Genomic DNA, 16,829 nt, shown 5'->3' with positions numbered 1-16,829 from the left:
ATATAATTGTTAACCTCTAAACTTATATTTGCTGATAAAATTCTTATACTTCAGGAAAATTGGTACCCCATTTTGAAAATGAGATCCTGTGCCATAAATTCAGCTGAACTAAATATAAACATTAGTTCACAAATTAATAAATTATTATCATTCAACAGAATGAATGAAATAGAAAAACATTTAATCAATAACATTTCTTTTTAATTATGTAGTATAATCAAACAAGATTATACAAAAGTTTTATATTTTTCTTTTTTTATGAGATTATGTATTCTGGTGCTTTTTAAAAAGAAACCCTTCTAAATTCTTCAAATTGACACTTTGTGTCAACCACCAATGGATTAATGATTTTTTCTCCATAACCTCTGAAATTTCTTTATATACTTAACAGCAGAGAAACTGGATTGCTTTTATATATAAGAATGTTTCCAACTAAAATGCTACCACAAGTACTTATGGGGATTTATCTTGTATATGATATTCTTAGAGGTAAAATGCATGAACTTATTTTATAACTCTTGGACTATATGTGTGTACATTTGGAGGAGGTACTGGGGATTGAACCCAGAGTGCTTTACCACTGAGATACATACTCAACCCCTTTAATTTTTAATTTTAAGACAGGGTCTCACTAAGTTGTTTAGAAACTTGCTAAGTTGCTGAGGCTGGCCACAAACTTGTGATCCTCCTGTCTCAGCTTCCCATGCTGCTGAGATTACAGGCATACACCACTGTACTCAGCTAGGACCTTGTATTTGACATGAAAAAACATGCAATATATTTTTTTAATTTTAAAAATATCTTTTGACAAAAGTCAATGGTAAACAAAGTCAAAATACAAATGAGAGCTGGAAAAATACCCATAATATACATAATGACTAAGCCCAACTTAACCCAATAGAGAAGGAAATTCAAAGATGGAATCCAAATGGTCAATAAATCTATGATATAATGCTCATCTAAATTAAAACAACAAAGATGTCATTTTTCTTATCCTTCAGATTGACAAAACATTTATAAAAAAATTTAAAGTTCTGGTATTCTGTACCAGCAAGGATGAGAAAAAAAATCACTTTCCTATGTTGGTATTGGAGTGGCTATTGCTAAATTCTTTTTTGGAAATCAGACTGACAATAACCATTAAAAATTGAAAAACATATAACCCTTGCCTCAGTAACTCCACTTGTATATATATCTATCCTATAGAAATAAGCACTAGTTGGTACATTTAAAGATTTACTGTAGCATTACTTCTAGAGGTGAAAACCAGGAAACTTACAAAAATCTCCATTTGATAGAAATATCAAATGGAGATTGAATGAATTCTGGAATATCTATAACATAGATTACTATGAAGCTATTAAAGAGAACAATCTAACTACTTTGCTCTGGAGGGATATTCATAGCAAATTGCTACCTATGGAAAACAAGTTGCATGCAATATTAATGTTAACCATATCTTGAAACTTAGCCTGCAAAGATTTTTGTATAATTTGCTTTGGTGAGAAACGTTTTGGTGTTACATATTGCCATCAAAATCTTCTTCATTTCCATTTAGCAGATCAACTGTTTTTAGTCTCTACAACTAGCAAATATTTGTATAATACTACATAATACTTCAGAATTTTTACTTTTAAAATTTTCTCCTGTTCTTCTGGAACTCAATCTAACAAAATTAGAGGAAAGTCACAAAGAGATTTACTTAAAGGAAAAAGTTGGCCTGTTCTGAATCAATAGTTTAACTTGCTAAAGATAACCAATACTATCTACTATCTTAACCCTCCAAAATTTGCAGACTGTCATTTGTTCTTATTTGTGGGGTAGTTGAATAAAAATTGGCAGCTAAAATTTTAAGTTCCATAATCCTCATGTGAAAAACAAAATAAGCAGTTATTATATTTGCCTGCAAGTAATTGACTTCCAGGTAAAGTAGAAACTACCCCACATGTTGTTGTATTTGCAAAGAGATGACATATTTCAATGAAGTGCATGCCATCCAATTTCCTGTCAATCATATATATATATACACACAATATATATATATATATATATATACACACAACACTGAAGTGGAGAAGTGGCTGCTTTCACACTGAATTGCTGTGCATGGTCTTATCAGAGATAATTGATTCAAGAATCTAGATTTTTGAACACTTAGAAACATCAAATTAAAATGGAAACATGAAAATAGTTCTTTCTGTAGCCAACATACCAGCTGTTTGTGAAACATGTGGCACACAAGTCTTTTCCCCACTGTTTCTTGTCTTCTCATGCTCTTAATAAAAATCTGTCACAGAGCAAAAATTAATGTTGTTGTTTTTAAAACAAAACAAAAAAAAGTGGTGTCTTGCCAGGCACAATGGCACATGCCTGTAGTCTCAGCAACTCAGGAGGCTGGGGTAGGAGAATTGCAAATTTGAAGGTCAGCCTCAGCAATTTAGCAAGCCCTAAGTAACTAAGGGAGATGCTCACTCAAAATTTAAAAAGTGAAAAGGGCCTTGGGCATGCTAGTAAAGTACTCTAGCACTGCAGTAAACCCCAGCCCCTCTCTTCTAGTTCTTTATGGTTTATAATAAATTATTATCATTTTATGGTAACTATATTAACTTTTTGTTTTGGAATTTTATCAGAGGCCCTCAGAAACATGAACCAGCATTGGGTAGATACTTTATGTGAAATATGCTAAGAGATTATGAAAAACTTGTGCTGTTAATAGTTTAACATCTATCCTAAATTTATATAAGCTTCCAGGTAAATGATCAATCAGGCAAAGTAACAGAATTTCTTAATTTTCTCCCTGGTGCTGGTGATTGAACCAAGGGTATTTTACCACTGAGATACAACCACAGCCATTTTTATTTATTAATTTTATAATAAGGTCACACTAAATTGCCCAGGCTGGCCTCAAACTTGGGATCCTCCTATCTTAGGCTCCTGAGTAGCTGAGATTATAGGCATTAGCCATGACACCCAGCAAAAAGGGTAATAGAATTTCTTTCATTTGATAGGAGCTGAACTGAGGCTGCCATTGGACATCTCAGAGTTGCTGCCTATAGTGTTATAGGTCATCTATAAAAGCAGGGGTTTTTTTAATTTGTTTTTTATACCAGGGATTGACCCAGGGGTGCTTTCCACTGAGCCACATCCCCAACCATTTTTATTTTTATTTTTATTTTTGTTTTTGAGATAAGGCCTTGCTAACTTACTTAGGATCTCACTAAATTGCTGAGGCTGGCCTCAAATTTTCATTCCTCCTGCCTCAGCCTCTCAAGTGTCTGGAATTACAGGCATGTACCACTGTGCCTGGCCCAAGCAAATCTTCTTGAAAGGAACACTGACTTGTAGACACCTGGGTTAGAGGAAGGTCCAAAGGCCAGCTGAGAGATCAACCATGAGTTTTGCAGAGATAATCACTGGGATTGATAATATACTTGGAATGGACCTGAAAAGTTCTAGGATTGGGATTTCTAGAAAACAGAATCTGTCTTCCATGCTTTAAAAATATGCAGCCAGCTAGATGTGGGAGCACATGCCTGTAATCCCCATAATTTGGGAATCTTAAGCAGGAGGACTGCAAGTTAGAAGCCAGCCTGGCAACTTAGTGAGTCCTTTTCTCAAAATTAAAAAAAAATAGGAAAAGCTGGAAATGTTGCTTAGTTGTAAAGTACCTATAGGTTCAATCTCCAGTATTAGGAAAAAAGAAAAAATACATATCTGTATATACATACATAGTATACACACATCCATATATATATATTTATTTCCAGGGATTAGCAATTTAGAAATTTAGCTCAGTGGCAGAATCCTCACCTCAATATGCATAAGGCCCTGAATACAATCCTCAGCACTGAAAAAAAATATATCCAAGCTGAGTTGGGTGGCCTACATTTGTAATCCCAATGGATTCTGTGACAGGAGGACCTGTCACAAGTTCAAGGCCAGCCTGGTCAACACAGAGAAGCCCTGTTTAAATAAATTGAGTTAAATTAAATTTAAAAAATTACTTCCATGGAAAAATTTTTACACTGGACACTCAGAGGGACACACACTGTCAGTCTTAAAAGGAGGGCTATTTACTGTGTCTGGCAGGTTGATGAGGAATAAATTGTTCTCAAAATGTTTTTCAAAAAAATATAGAATTTTCATATACATAGCTCTATTTTATTAGTTTGAATTCTTATATAATATATTATCAATTCAAAATGGATCAAAAACGTAGAAATTATAACAGATACTATGGAACTCCTAGAAGAAAACATAGGGTCAATAATACTTCTGCTTACAGGCACAGGCAATGACTTTCTCAATAGGACTCCTAAATCTCAGAAAATAATGCCAAAAGTTACTAAACTGGATGGGATGAAATTTAAAAGCTTCCACAGAGCAAAGGAAACAATTAAGAATGGGAAGAGGGAGCCCGTAGAATGAGAGAAAATCTTTGCTAGCTAGTCTTATGGCAGAGGATTAAAAAGTAGAATATATTTTTAAAAAAACTAAAAAAAAACCAAATAACCCACTTAAAAAGAAAAAGAAGAAACACAAATGGCTAACAAATATATATAAAAAATGTTCATCATTAACAATTAGGGAAATGCAAATCAAGACCATACTGATATTGCATCTCAAACCAGTTAGACTAGCAGTCATCAAGAAGAAAACTAAGGCCTGCACCCCCATGCAACTGAAGCCCAGAGTTCCAGGGCAGAGCCACCCCATTCTGGGGTTCCTTATTCACCAAAGTTTCTCCACAGCCCAACATCAGGAAATATACAGGCTTGAGGGTAACATCACCATGAAACTGGAATATTTCTGTTTCCATCAAGAGAAAAAATAAGGACCTGGTAAGACATCACCAAAGTCCCTGTTGCCTGGCTGCACCAGGGGTTTCTCTACTAGGGTCCTAACAGGTAACAGGGAGTCTTGCATAGGGTTGCCTATCTCTTTTTTCTTCTACTAATGGTCAACTTCTCATGATTACCCTCTCACAAGTCATATAATCTAATACCTCCATATTCTCACATCCTATCTCATAAACATCTCAGCAACACCCCAGTCCCTCTTTCTACCATTAGAAATTGTAAACCATTACACAAACCTATTGACTGTATGGTAGAAGATAACAGAAATTTCTGATTATAGTGACAAAACTGTAAATGTAAAAATAGAAGCTGATATGTAGCTGCACAGGTGGGTACATTGAGTGCTGTAATATTGATCTCTCCCCTAAAAACAAGGTATTGGTAACCTATAGGGACACTATAAGACAATAAGGCAGAAGTTGTAATACCTCAGATCGACATTGCAAGAGAGGAAGACACATAGACATCATTAAAATACAAGGGAGGAGAGTGCCCCAAACAAACCAAGATACTATAGCAATAGAATCCATAGATATCCCAATAAGTGAAATGTCAGAGAAGGAGTTCAGAATATACATTACTAAAATGATTTGGGATTTAAAGAATGTGATCAGATACAGGCAAAAATTGATCACTCCAACAACCTTGTTCTTGGATAAGCAGAATTAATACTGTTAAAATGACCAAACTACCAAAAGCACTATACAGATTCAATGCAATTTCAATCAATATCCCAATAACATTCCTTATAGAAATAGAAAAGGCAGTCATGACATTCATCAGAAAAAAAGAGACCCAGAAGAGCCAAAGTAATCCTTAGCAAGAAGAATGAAGCTGGTGTCAATACTATTTCAGACATAAAACTGTACTACAGAGCAATAGTATCTAAAACAGTATGGTATTGGTACCAAAATAGACCTGAAGACCCAAAGGTACAGAATAGAGGACACAGAGTCTAACCCACATAACTTCAGTAATCTTATATTAAACAAAGGCACCAAAAATGTACATTGGAGAAAGCTCTTCAACAAATGGTGCTGGGAAAACTGGAAATCCATATGTAACAACAACAAAAAAAAACCCTCTCTCTCACCACTTCAAACAGAAATGATTCAATCCCCTCACACGTGTATAGGAATGTGCTCAAAATAAGTTTTTCTAGAAAATATAGCAACAGTACATAATTTCACAAGCAACTTCCCTATGTTTTCGACCTAAATTTACCTCTGAGCCACAAAAGTTACATTAACAGTTTTTGACCTATTTTAATAACAGATTAAATTTGCTGTTTTGCGGGGGATACCAGGGATTGAGATCAGGGGCACTTGGCCACTGAGCCACATCCCAAGCCCTATTTTGTATTTTTACCCTTTTAGGAAGGGTCTCACTGAGTTGCTTGGGGCCTCACTTTTGCTGGGGCTGGCTTTGAATTTGCAATCCTCCTGCCTCAGCCTCCCGAGGCACTGGGATTCCAGGGGTGGGCCACCGTGTCCTGCAAGCTTGCATTATTGTTTCCCATGATTATCCCACATCAGTGGTTCAGAGGTATAAATGCTTCAATTACTGCCAAATTAGAGTCCCCACAGCCTCCTCAACATTCAGAAAACATTCAATCGATGGTTTCATAATGATATAATTGTTCCATCTTCTTCTAAGAGTTTTTGATCTGAAGCTTGTTTTTCAAGTTCTGTGTTTATGTCACTTTCTATGGGTGCTAAGCTCTAATTCATGAGAAGAAATAAAACCATATTGCCCAGACTCAAAACTGAGTTCTATTTGTCTTAAGGATTCCAGGATCTCCACCTCAGGAAATGCCTTTGGAATTTCTTGTTGTGCTCCGTTGTCTTCAAAAATAATGTCCTCTTCATCACTGTCTTCATCACTTTTCACTCAAAGCTTGGTTTTGTCTGCTGTGGATAGCTAAGAAGGCTATTATTGGTAGACTGGCCAGAGCTACTGGAAGTCCAACTTTTCCTAACAACATTATTCTTCTGGTTTGCTGGTCTCACTGTTATGATGAGGTTGCAGCTGTTTGCAGTCAACAATCTGTTACTTGGTCAATACTATTCCCTGAAAATTTCATACCATTAACTTCTAAAAATGTCATCATTTACAGTTAACAGTCCTGTGCTTTGAGCCAGATATACTGAGAGGATCCTGGATATAAAGATCCCAGGGACCTTCTCTAGGTGGTGTAGTGTTACTCTGACACTTGAGCCATCCTAGATGTAGAAACCAGGGCATTTCCCAATGCCATATTTGTAAACACAAGCCTGATCGTGTGTTTCTGGGAGCATATCCATTTCTATGATGGAAGACAGAGGCCTGATATCCTGGGGCATACTAATGCATAGCTTTTTTCTGTGGTTATCTGGACTGAACACATTAATTAAAACATTCTTCATCGTTATCAGCATGTTTGTACTGAGGGCACTGTAGTCTGCTGCTGCTTTCTTTTGTATAAAAATCCTAAACAGTGGATTGGCTATTGACATAGATTTGTGATAATTGTCATAGGCAGCAAGTCTCCCTAGATGTCTGCAATGACTATCTTGTGAACAAATTTATAGGTTTTGATCTTTCCAGCAAAAATTGATGAAACTCAGCTCCAAACTTACTCTTCACCTCTATGGTGCCCAGGCAGCTACTGCTTGCCCAGTGCTGGTGGACTCTGTTCAGGCTGAGGCACAGCCCTATGAAGCTCTTCAGGCTGGCCACCACTCAGGAGAACAGAGGGCTAGCACACAGCCAGTGGGCTCAAGCAGGGATGGGACCCTGGACACCATGTCATAGGCACCTGCAGATGGAGCAGCTGCTGCTTGGGCAGGACAAGCTCAGCTAGACTTGGCAAGCTGCTCACCTGGCAGGATCCAGGGTATGACTGGCTGCAGGGCAAGCAGGGATGTGAATCCCTCCCTCTGTGCTTCATGAGAACGCTAACACTTTCTTGCAAAAGTTTAATAAAGCCAATAGATATGAACATCTCTGAGCTATAGGCACCACTTCTCATAAGAGAGCAATACTGGCAAATTCATTCAATGTCATTTTTACTGTGAGCTCTACCATATTGACCTTTTCCTCTTTGGTGACTTTGCATTTAACCCAAAGGCTGGTATACAGTAGAAGCTTAATAATTGATCAAATCACTATATGAATAAATGGCTGTCCCATGCCCAGGATATTAAGGTTGGAGGGGTAATACATATAATTTAGTTAAATCTCTATTAAAAGCTTGAAATCTATATGTTTGCAGTGATTAATTCCTGCTTGGTTGCTTCCAGGGACAGGAAACTCTCTACCACATTCCCACAGCAAGTTTCAGCTATGCAGAATTCTGACTGCTAAAATCTGTGCCCTTCAGGGCCACATGGAATAGGATAGGCCCTCAGAAATGTCATTCATAGATTTGTCACTTAATGAAACACTTTTTTGTCAACTGGGGGATCAGGGTACTATGATGGTGGTTATATGAGCCTGGGAGTTGGTTGTCAGAGTTCACACCCAGGCCCTGCCACTTCCCACATGTGTGAATATGGACAATTTATTATGTGAACTTAAGCAAGGTTCCTGGCCTCTCTGACCTTCAGTCTTCTCATCTGTAACTGGGTGGTCAAGGAGACTTCATCTCTGCTCATTGTCCTATGAATGTCAAAAGGAAGAAGGTACATCCAAAATCAGTTTGTCTGAATCTATTAAAACATAAACAGGTTCTACTTTGTTAAATTACATTGTTTTGTTATTGGAAAGGGTCTCCTTTTTTATACCCATCTAAGCCACACCCATCTCTCGCTTGGACTGGTAAAGTAGACACTTCGATTTGCCCCCACAGGCCTGTTCTCCACTCATGAGACCACCAGGCTTGTGATCACATGGGCCTTGCACAAAATCCCTGAATGGTGAACAGTCTGGGGTATTTCTGAGTCCTCCATGGCCCTGAGTGCTCTGGTGACCTCTTTTTAAATTATTTATTCTTAAGTTTTATGTGGACACAGTATCCTTATTTTACATTGTTGCAGTGCTGAGGATCGAACCCAGTGCCACATGCATGCTAGGCGAGCACTCTACCACTGAGGCACAACCCCAGCCCCTCTGGTGACCTCTTCATCTTACCTCTTGGCACCTTGGCCTTCTCCCCTGACCCTGCTTGGGGTCCATTCTAACCCACATATTTGCTCTTTCATCCAGCCTTGGCCTAAATGTTTCACTCATTGAAGGTGCTGCTCCTGAACCCATCTATCACCTCCTGCTTCTCACCTTTTTTTTTTCTCAAAACTTTCCAGGTCTTGACATCATATTATCTCTTTGTTGTTTCTTATTTGCCATATTTCCTGATTGACTGTCATTGCCACCATCACTGAAAGAATGTGATCTTATGATTGGAGCCATAGGCTATAACTCTGGCACAACATTGCTGTGTGTCCTTGGGCAAATTATCTGGTCTCTCTGAGCTCCCATTTTTTACATCTGTAAAATATAGATAGCACTTATCCATTAGGATTCAAATAAGTTTTGATACATGCCAAACCCTGACAGGATGTAAGAACTCCTCCGCACATGCCAGCCACTCTTCTTTCCCCTTTCTTGGGTGGGTGTGGTGATGGTCCAGGAAACTCAACCTTGACATTGAATAAAACACTCACTCCAAGAAAGGGCTCCCCTATAGCCTAGTGGCCTCCTCATCTCATAGTAAGTGCTCAATAAACATGAATTGGATGAACAATGGGACTGTTCAAAAGAACACATCTTCCCCGCCAGAGCCTTTCAACTCAACTTTGCTTTGAGAGGCATATGAGATTTAAAGGACCAAAAAGGGGCAGCTTCAAGACAGTTATTTGGAATTGATATCATGGTCATATCATCAACATCCTCAATGTTGTTTTTTATTTTTATTTTTGTAGTTGTAGATGGACAGCATGCCTTTATTTTATTTATTTATCTTTATGTGGTGCTAAGGATTGAACCCAGTGGCTCATACATGCTAGGCAAGTGCTCTGCCACTGAACTCCAGCTCCAGCCCCTCCTAATTGTTTTTTTAAGAGCAAATGCCTTTTTTTTAAGTTGGCAAAACTATAAAGGCTTTTCTTTGCCCAGTAATTAAAGTTCTGTATTAACAGTGTGAAGTGGTTAGTTGATGCAGCTGTGTAACAAAGTTGAAAATGGAAGTATCTTACCAGTTAGGGAAATCCCAAAGGAACACCTTGATGTAGCTTTGTCCTAGGTCTTTTCTTCATGTACTCAGAATGAGGCAGACATCAGTGAGTCCATATCGTAGACACATTTTATGTGCTAATTATTTCACTGTGCCTTTACTTTCTACCCTATGCTTTTCTCACATAATTATGAATGTCTTTTCCTTGTGATAGTCAATCGTGATATTCCCTGGTAACTTTATCAGAATACCCTGTTACCTTTGCAGGGATGTCTCCCAAACTTTGATTAAAGAAATTCATCAACGCTTTCCATTCTCCTGATACAAACATTGGTACAGAAGTCATGGGACCCAGTTAGGCTCATGATACAAAAGGAAATTATGCTGAGAAATAGAAAATTTTTTTTCTTTTAAGTATGAGTTATTGAAAGGTGTTCTGTAACCTGATGGTGCAGAAGGAGGCTTCTTTCTTCTCATGAAAGAAGACTCTGGATCAAACTGTACTTGAAGCTTACTTTGAACAATAACTTTGCAGTCATAGAAGCCAATGAATTCCTCTCCAGCCTTTTGTTCCTTTGTTGTTGGTTGGTTTGTTTTGTTTTTAACACCACTTTGAGTTGGGTTTTCCGTATTTTACCACCAAAGACTCCTCAAAGACATGGAGCAGTTTAACTTCCTAGACTCTCCTGGGTCAACATATTTAATAAAGGTTAAAGTATAAAGGTCTGTAGACCTTTTGTCATTTGGGGATTGTGGGCAGGAGTTGAGGGTGATACACCATTTTCCAAATGTCTTGGTTTGTATTCTGCCATTTTCACCCCTGACTTTCCTGTTCCCCAGGCACCCCTCGCCCCCACATACCATAACTGGGTCCCTGGCCCTCTTTCTTCCCAGGGTCCCTGGAGGCATTGCTTACAGCAAGTGACAAGGGTTTCAGTTGATTATACCCAACTGGGGGAAAGTCAAATGGAGTTGGCTGCTAAAAAGGTCCAAACTGAATAGCTGAAACAGTAGATAAGTTCAAAGGGGTCTGCCCTACAGTGAGCCCTATAGCTGGGATGCCCAAAGCCACTCTTAGGGTACACATGCTTTCCCTCTCATTTTATCTTATTATTATTTTTAATGGACAGATCAAAATCATAACGTGTTATTCAGAAATGAATCTATACATGGAAACTAAATCAAACTTGTTAATGTATGCATTCCATCTTGCACTTAATTTTTATTGGTGAGAGCACTTAAATTCTAGTTTCTTCACAAATTTTAAGAATACAATACAGTAATCTGGGCAGGCTAGTGCATGCCTATAATCCCAGTGGCTGAGGAGGTTAAAGCTGATGTTCAAAAGTTTGAGGCCAGCCTCAGAAACTTAGCAAGGCCTTGAGCAATTTAGTAAGAACCTGTCTCAAAATATAAAATAAAAAGAGTTGGAATGTGGCTCAGTGTTTAAGCATCCATGTATTCAATCCTTGGTACCAAAAAAAATTTAAAAAAAAATACAATACACTTGCCGCCCCCTCCCACTTATCCATGGCTTTGTATTCCATGGTTTCAGTTACCCATGATCAATCACAAAGATATGAAATGAAAATTTCCAGAAATAAACCACTCTTATTACAATGACTTGTTACATTTGTTCATTTTATTATTGCTGATGTTGATCTCCGACTGCACCTAATGTATAAATCAAACCTTATCATTTATGTGTATGTACAGGAGAAAACATTTGTCTATGCAAAGATTTGGTCCTTTCCATGATCGCAGCTTTGCAGTCCTGGAATGTATAACTCAAGGATAAGTGGAGGCTGCTGCATGTGGTTGTCCACTGTGGTCACCATCTGGTGCAATGAATCTCTTGAACTTATTTCTACTGCTATGGTATAGACAAGTGTCCACAAAGACTGATGTGTGGAAAAGACTTTATCCAAGCCTGTGGAAATATTAGGAGGTGGTGGCATGACGAGATCCACGCTGCAAATACACGACCTTAAGTCCTGAGCAAGAGATACTGAACTATTGCACTCTGCAATAACTTGGGCTTTACCTCTGCTGGGATAATGAGGCATGGCTCCAGGAGTAGGTGTTGCCTGGTAGGGTTGAGTTACACTCACCTGTTCCTTTGTAATCCTACCCAATGCCCTTTGTCAGAATGTTTTAAGACACAGCATTCCCCAATAAAATCCAACTCCAGAATGTGTTCCCCCTCTCTCTCATAATTTTCTCTTGCCCCCCCCTAGTTGGAGCCTGAGGCCGGGAGCCAGGGAAACCATCCTGAAGCTCATATAAAAAGTTATTCCATGTCTGCATGGTATTTCGCATTACCCCAAATTCACATGAGTGATTTTGGTTCAATTGCCTAGGCTGGATGGGGTGGGTGGAGGTGCAACAGTGGCACCTTTAAGAGGTGGTCCTGGGAGAGAAAGGTAGGTCATTGGTACATGCCCTTGAAGGTGATTTGGGGACAATCAGACAAAGATTCAAGACAAGCATCCCTTTTCTTTGTTTCTTCAATGCCACAGGGTGAGCAGCTTCTTCTACCAGGAGCTCTAGCTCTGATGTTCTACCTGGCCACAACCCAATAGGACCTACCAACCATAGACTGTGAAACCACTAACATTCTGAGACAAACTAAAGTTTTCCTCTTTATAGACTGAATATGGGAATAGGAAGCTATCTAACACACCCTATTGTTTTAAAATGAGAAAATATGTCAGAAATGGTGGCACTTTCCTGTGTTACCAGTGGTTCAGAAACAGGAGGTTCACAAATTCAAAGCCAGCCTCAGCAAATTAGTGAGACCCTAAACACTAATCTGTAAATATAAATATACAAAGGGAAGAAGATATGGCTCAGTGGATAGATGCCACTGGGTTCAATAAGTGCTACCAAAAATAAAAAAAATACCAAATTTTCAGCTTTCCTGATGATCCTGTTTACTGCAATTCCCCTCTGGAATCATGACTCTGATATTGGCTTCAAGAAAGTCACTTCCATTGAACTTCCCATCATTCACTTCCAATCAAAATCATGCTACCCTGGTTTTGATTCTGCTCAAACAGCATAAACAAATCTCCTGTGAAATGATGGCAAAGCACATGACAACTACAACATTCAAAGTGAAACAGGCTGACATTGAGCAATTTTGGATTCAAAGCATGGAGATGCCATGTTCTGATATGAAATTGCACTTGCTTCCTCTCTACATTGAGTGTTTCTGGGCCTTGGGTGCCATCGGTCCCGATTAGTGCCCACTGTGACATTCTGGCCACTCTCCAGATACCTCCTGATATCACAGAAAGGCAGACTGACAGCATTGTGACATCACTGTTCCCAGGCAACCAGAAAGGCTTCAGGTTCTGGCTGCTTCCGACAAAGATTCATGACAAGCACCAGGTCAGCTGTGATGATATGAAGAGAAACCAAGTTACCAAGCCCCAGGGGCATTGTTATTTTCAATAAAAGCTTGAAACTTCTTCTCCCACTGGAAATGAATTGAGGGTCTGTTGGTGGCATGGCCCATCTAGTCTATGGGTGAACCATCTCCTTCCAGACCCAGGACCCCACTGAAGCCCGCCTGCCTGCACACCCTCCAGGGCCTCTAGGAGGCTCAGTCCACAATTGGCCAAATCAGGCATGCTGAACACTTCCATACCCATATCCTGCTGCAGACAGTTGGGACCCCACAGGTCCACTGGACCTGGTAGAGACAGAGGGGTATGGGAGAGACATGAGGATCACCCAGCATAGCACTGGCCCCAGTGGCATTGACCTCCAGCCATGATCCTCCAGGCCATGGCTCACCCAAGGTATTGTCCAGTCAGGGAACTGGCCTAAGGCCCCACCAACCACAGAGTGGTGGCTATTGATATCTGAGGGCAATGGCGCATCCAATGCAGCTCGATGGGTGATGGGAAGTGTGAGCTTGAAAACATCACACAAACTCTGGTGGGATGCATCTCCATTCATAGAAAGCCAACACAGGTGAGAGCTCAAACCTGCAGAATGAAATCTAAGGGGACATGAGTGGTGGCAATGCTCCCTAGTGAGGACAGGACTGAGTCACTGGGCATGTGTGAGGAGGAAAGGAGCAAGCTAGCAAGCTAGCAAGCCAGCATACCCATTCTGTGCACCCCCAACACCAGCCAGGCCCCACCACAGCTGCCGCTACCATGCACCAGGGCCCAACCCAGAAACTCTCTTTGACTGAGTTTCCAACAGTCCCTTAAACTGACCTTTAGGTGCACAAATATCTGGCCATTTGGTTCATCCTGCAGATTTCACTGGGTTCTGATTGGATGTGTAATGATACACATAAGCCAGCTTTTGAAATACCTGCTATTGCTCCAGAGTCAAATTAGAAGAAACTAAGATATTTATTCACCACCTATTCCCTCATTTCCTCAAAGAACCATCACATCTTCCTAATGCTAAGCAGAATAGAGGAAGAAAATGAAGTGCCATTTTGTTATCACCTCTAGGTTTCCAGCTGATATGGATGTTGATTTCACCCTGCCAACTTCTAACAGGCCACTTAATTTGCATACAACCAGGAGCCTGGACCAGAAGCTTATGACTATCCAAATATTAGTGCATGTAATCCTTTGAATTTTACACCATGTGTTCCTTGTTAACATCATTTCTTCAAGAATAGGCTGATTAACACCCCAAATAAGCTCTGTCATGTGAATGTTGTTACCTATCAGTTACTGATAGTTGTCTTACCCACAGGGATGCCTATTTTCAAAAAAAGTCAAGCTCCCTGAGGAAGCACTGAGGATTCCTACCCTAGCTTCCTGCTGAAAACTCTGATTGTAGGGATGCTTCCATCTTAAGCCTCCAACTTTCCCAACCACATTCTGTTGATGTGATTCAACAGAGGAGAAAAGGCTGAAAAGCACTGATAATCTGGAATATCTGAAGAGGTCCAGTAGGCCAGGTGACTAGTTCTCTTCCAGTCTTACCTCTGTGGAAAAAGAGGAAAACCATCCCTATACAAAACCAATCACTGTCTGAAGAATTTATACTTTCATATTTGAAAGCACTACTGCCAGATATATTAGTTACCTGTCAAGACCCACAGTCATGGGGTATGTCATTATATAAAGATTCATCCCAGTCTCCGTAAGCAATGAAATTGCTGTGGCTGAACTCTGATCATACAAAACCTTTAGTGATCTCTGGTGGCATGGGGCAGTAGGAGAGGCAGGGACATCTGGATATATTTTCAGGTCATTATGACTTAAAAGTGTTGGGTTAATTCAAACCCTAACCCCCAGCCCTCTAGAACAACAAATAATTTTTTCATGACAAACCCTTCTTCCTCCTGGGCATTCCCTAGCAAACATACTAACCAGCAGATATATGGCCAAAATAAAAGGCGCAGATTTGGTGGTGGTTCTGGCCTGTCTTCTCAGGGATTGGGGAGGCTGAGGCAGGAGGATTTGGAAGGGAGTTCAAACCCAGCCTCAGCAAATTAGGGAGGCCCTAAGTAAACCTGTCTGTAAATATAAATATATCAATGTCATGGCATATGGCTCAGTGGATAATTGCCCCTGGATTCAATATGTGGTACCAAAATAATATTAATAATATTTTTTAAAACTCATTTAATTTTCACCCATCATATGATCCAGTTTTTTGCAACTCCAATTGGGAATCATGGCACTGAAATGAGTTTCCAGAAAGTTACTTCCATTCCAACATTCACTCGCACTCTAAATCTTGTTTTTCTGTTTTTTAATCTTCTCAATGAAATGCCAAGCTGTGGTAACAATGCTCCTGGGAGTATGACATTCAAAGTTGAAATGGATGGCATCCATCAACTTTGGATCAAAGGCCTGAAGATTTCAAGCTCCTGTAGGGGATTGCACTTCCTTTCTCTCTCCTGTGGGTCTTTTGGGCCTGGGCCTTGGGCACCAAGGGTCCCGCTTACTGGCTGCTATGACATCCCAGCTGCTCTCCAGCTATCTGCGGATGTCACAGTCCAGACTGGTAGTACTATAACGTCACCCTGCTTGGGAAAGCAGAGAAGCTTCCAGTCCTGGCTGAATCAGAGGAAGATAGAAGCCTCAACTCAGCTGTCATGATAAGATGGAAGCCCAAGGGACTGATCTCCAGGGGATTGTTCTTTACAACACACATGACCCCCACTTATTCACACTGGAATAGAGCGTGGGTCTGCTGGGGGCGAGGCCCATTTGATCTATGGGAGATCCCATTCATTCCAGGGCCTGGTCCCCGCTATTGCCCGCTTGCCAGCAACACCATTTAAGGCCGCTAGGAGGCGCAGTACACTGATCTCTAACACCTGCATCCTGATGCCCCCAATGAACCCCAAAGGGCCAGTTTCCCTGGGGAGGGAAGAAAGACAGCAGGAGAATGCTACGATCACACAGTATAGCACCAGCACCAGCCACATTCCCCTCCTACCCTGCTTCTCCATCCCTGGCTCTCCCAGCATTTTGCCCAGTTAGCAAACTGCCCTACGTCCCCATCAGCCACGAGGACTGGCGGTTGCTGACAGCTGAGGGTGGTGACACATCCAATACAGCTCAGTGGGTTGTGGGATGTTTTGTGGAAAACTTCACCTAAACTCTGGTGGGTTGCCCCTCCATTCATAGAAAGCCACTAGCATTGATAGCTTGAATCTGTGCAGAATAAAAGCTGAGAGGAGGTGGGTAGTGGCTGTGCTTTATAGTGAGGGCCCATGGGAGTGAGTCACTCAGCATGTGTGAGGGAGGGAAGGAGCAAGCTTAGCAAGGGAGCATCCTCAGCTGTGCATCCTCTGCACCAGCCAGGCCTCACTGCTGCTGCTGCTGCTG

At 40.4% G+C, this 16,829-nt stretch overlaps 1 pseudogene; it reads right to left on the bottom strand.

The window, feature by feature from the left end:
* Window positions 1-6,481: 6,481 nt before the first annotated feature.
* Window positions 6,482-16,829, bottom strand: part of LOC101957511 (partitioning defective 6 homolog beta-like) — a 44,672-nt pseudogene continuing 34,324 nt past the window's right edge.

Source organism: Ictidomys tridecemlineatus, chromosome 2 (genome assembly GCF_052094955.1).
Source record: "Ictidomys tridecemlineatus isolate mIctTri1 chromosome 2, mIctTri1.hap1, whole genome shotgun sequence".
Taxonomy (NCBI): Eukaryota; Metazoa; Chordata; class Mammalia; order Rodentia; family Sciuridae; genus Ictidomys; species Ictidomys tridecemlineatus.
This window is presented reverse-complemented; position numbering and strand designations above follow the sequence as displayed.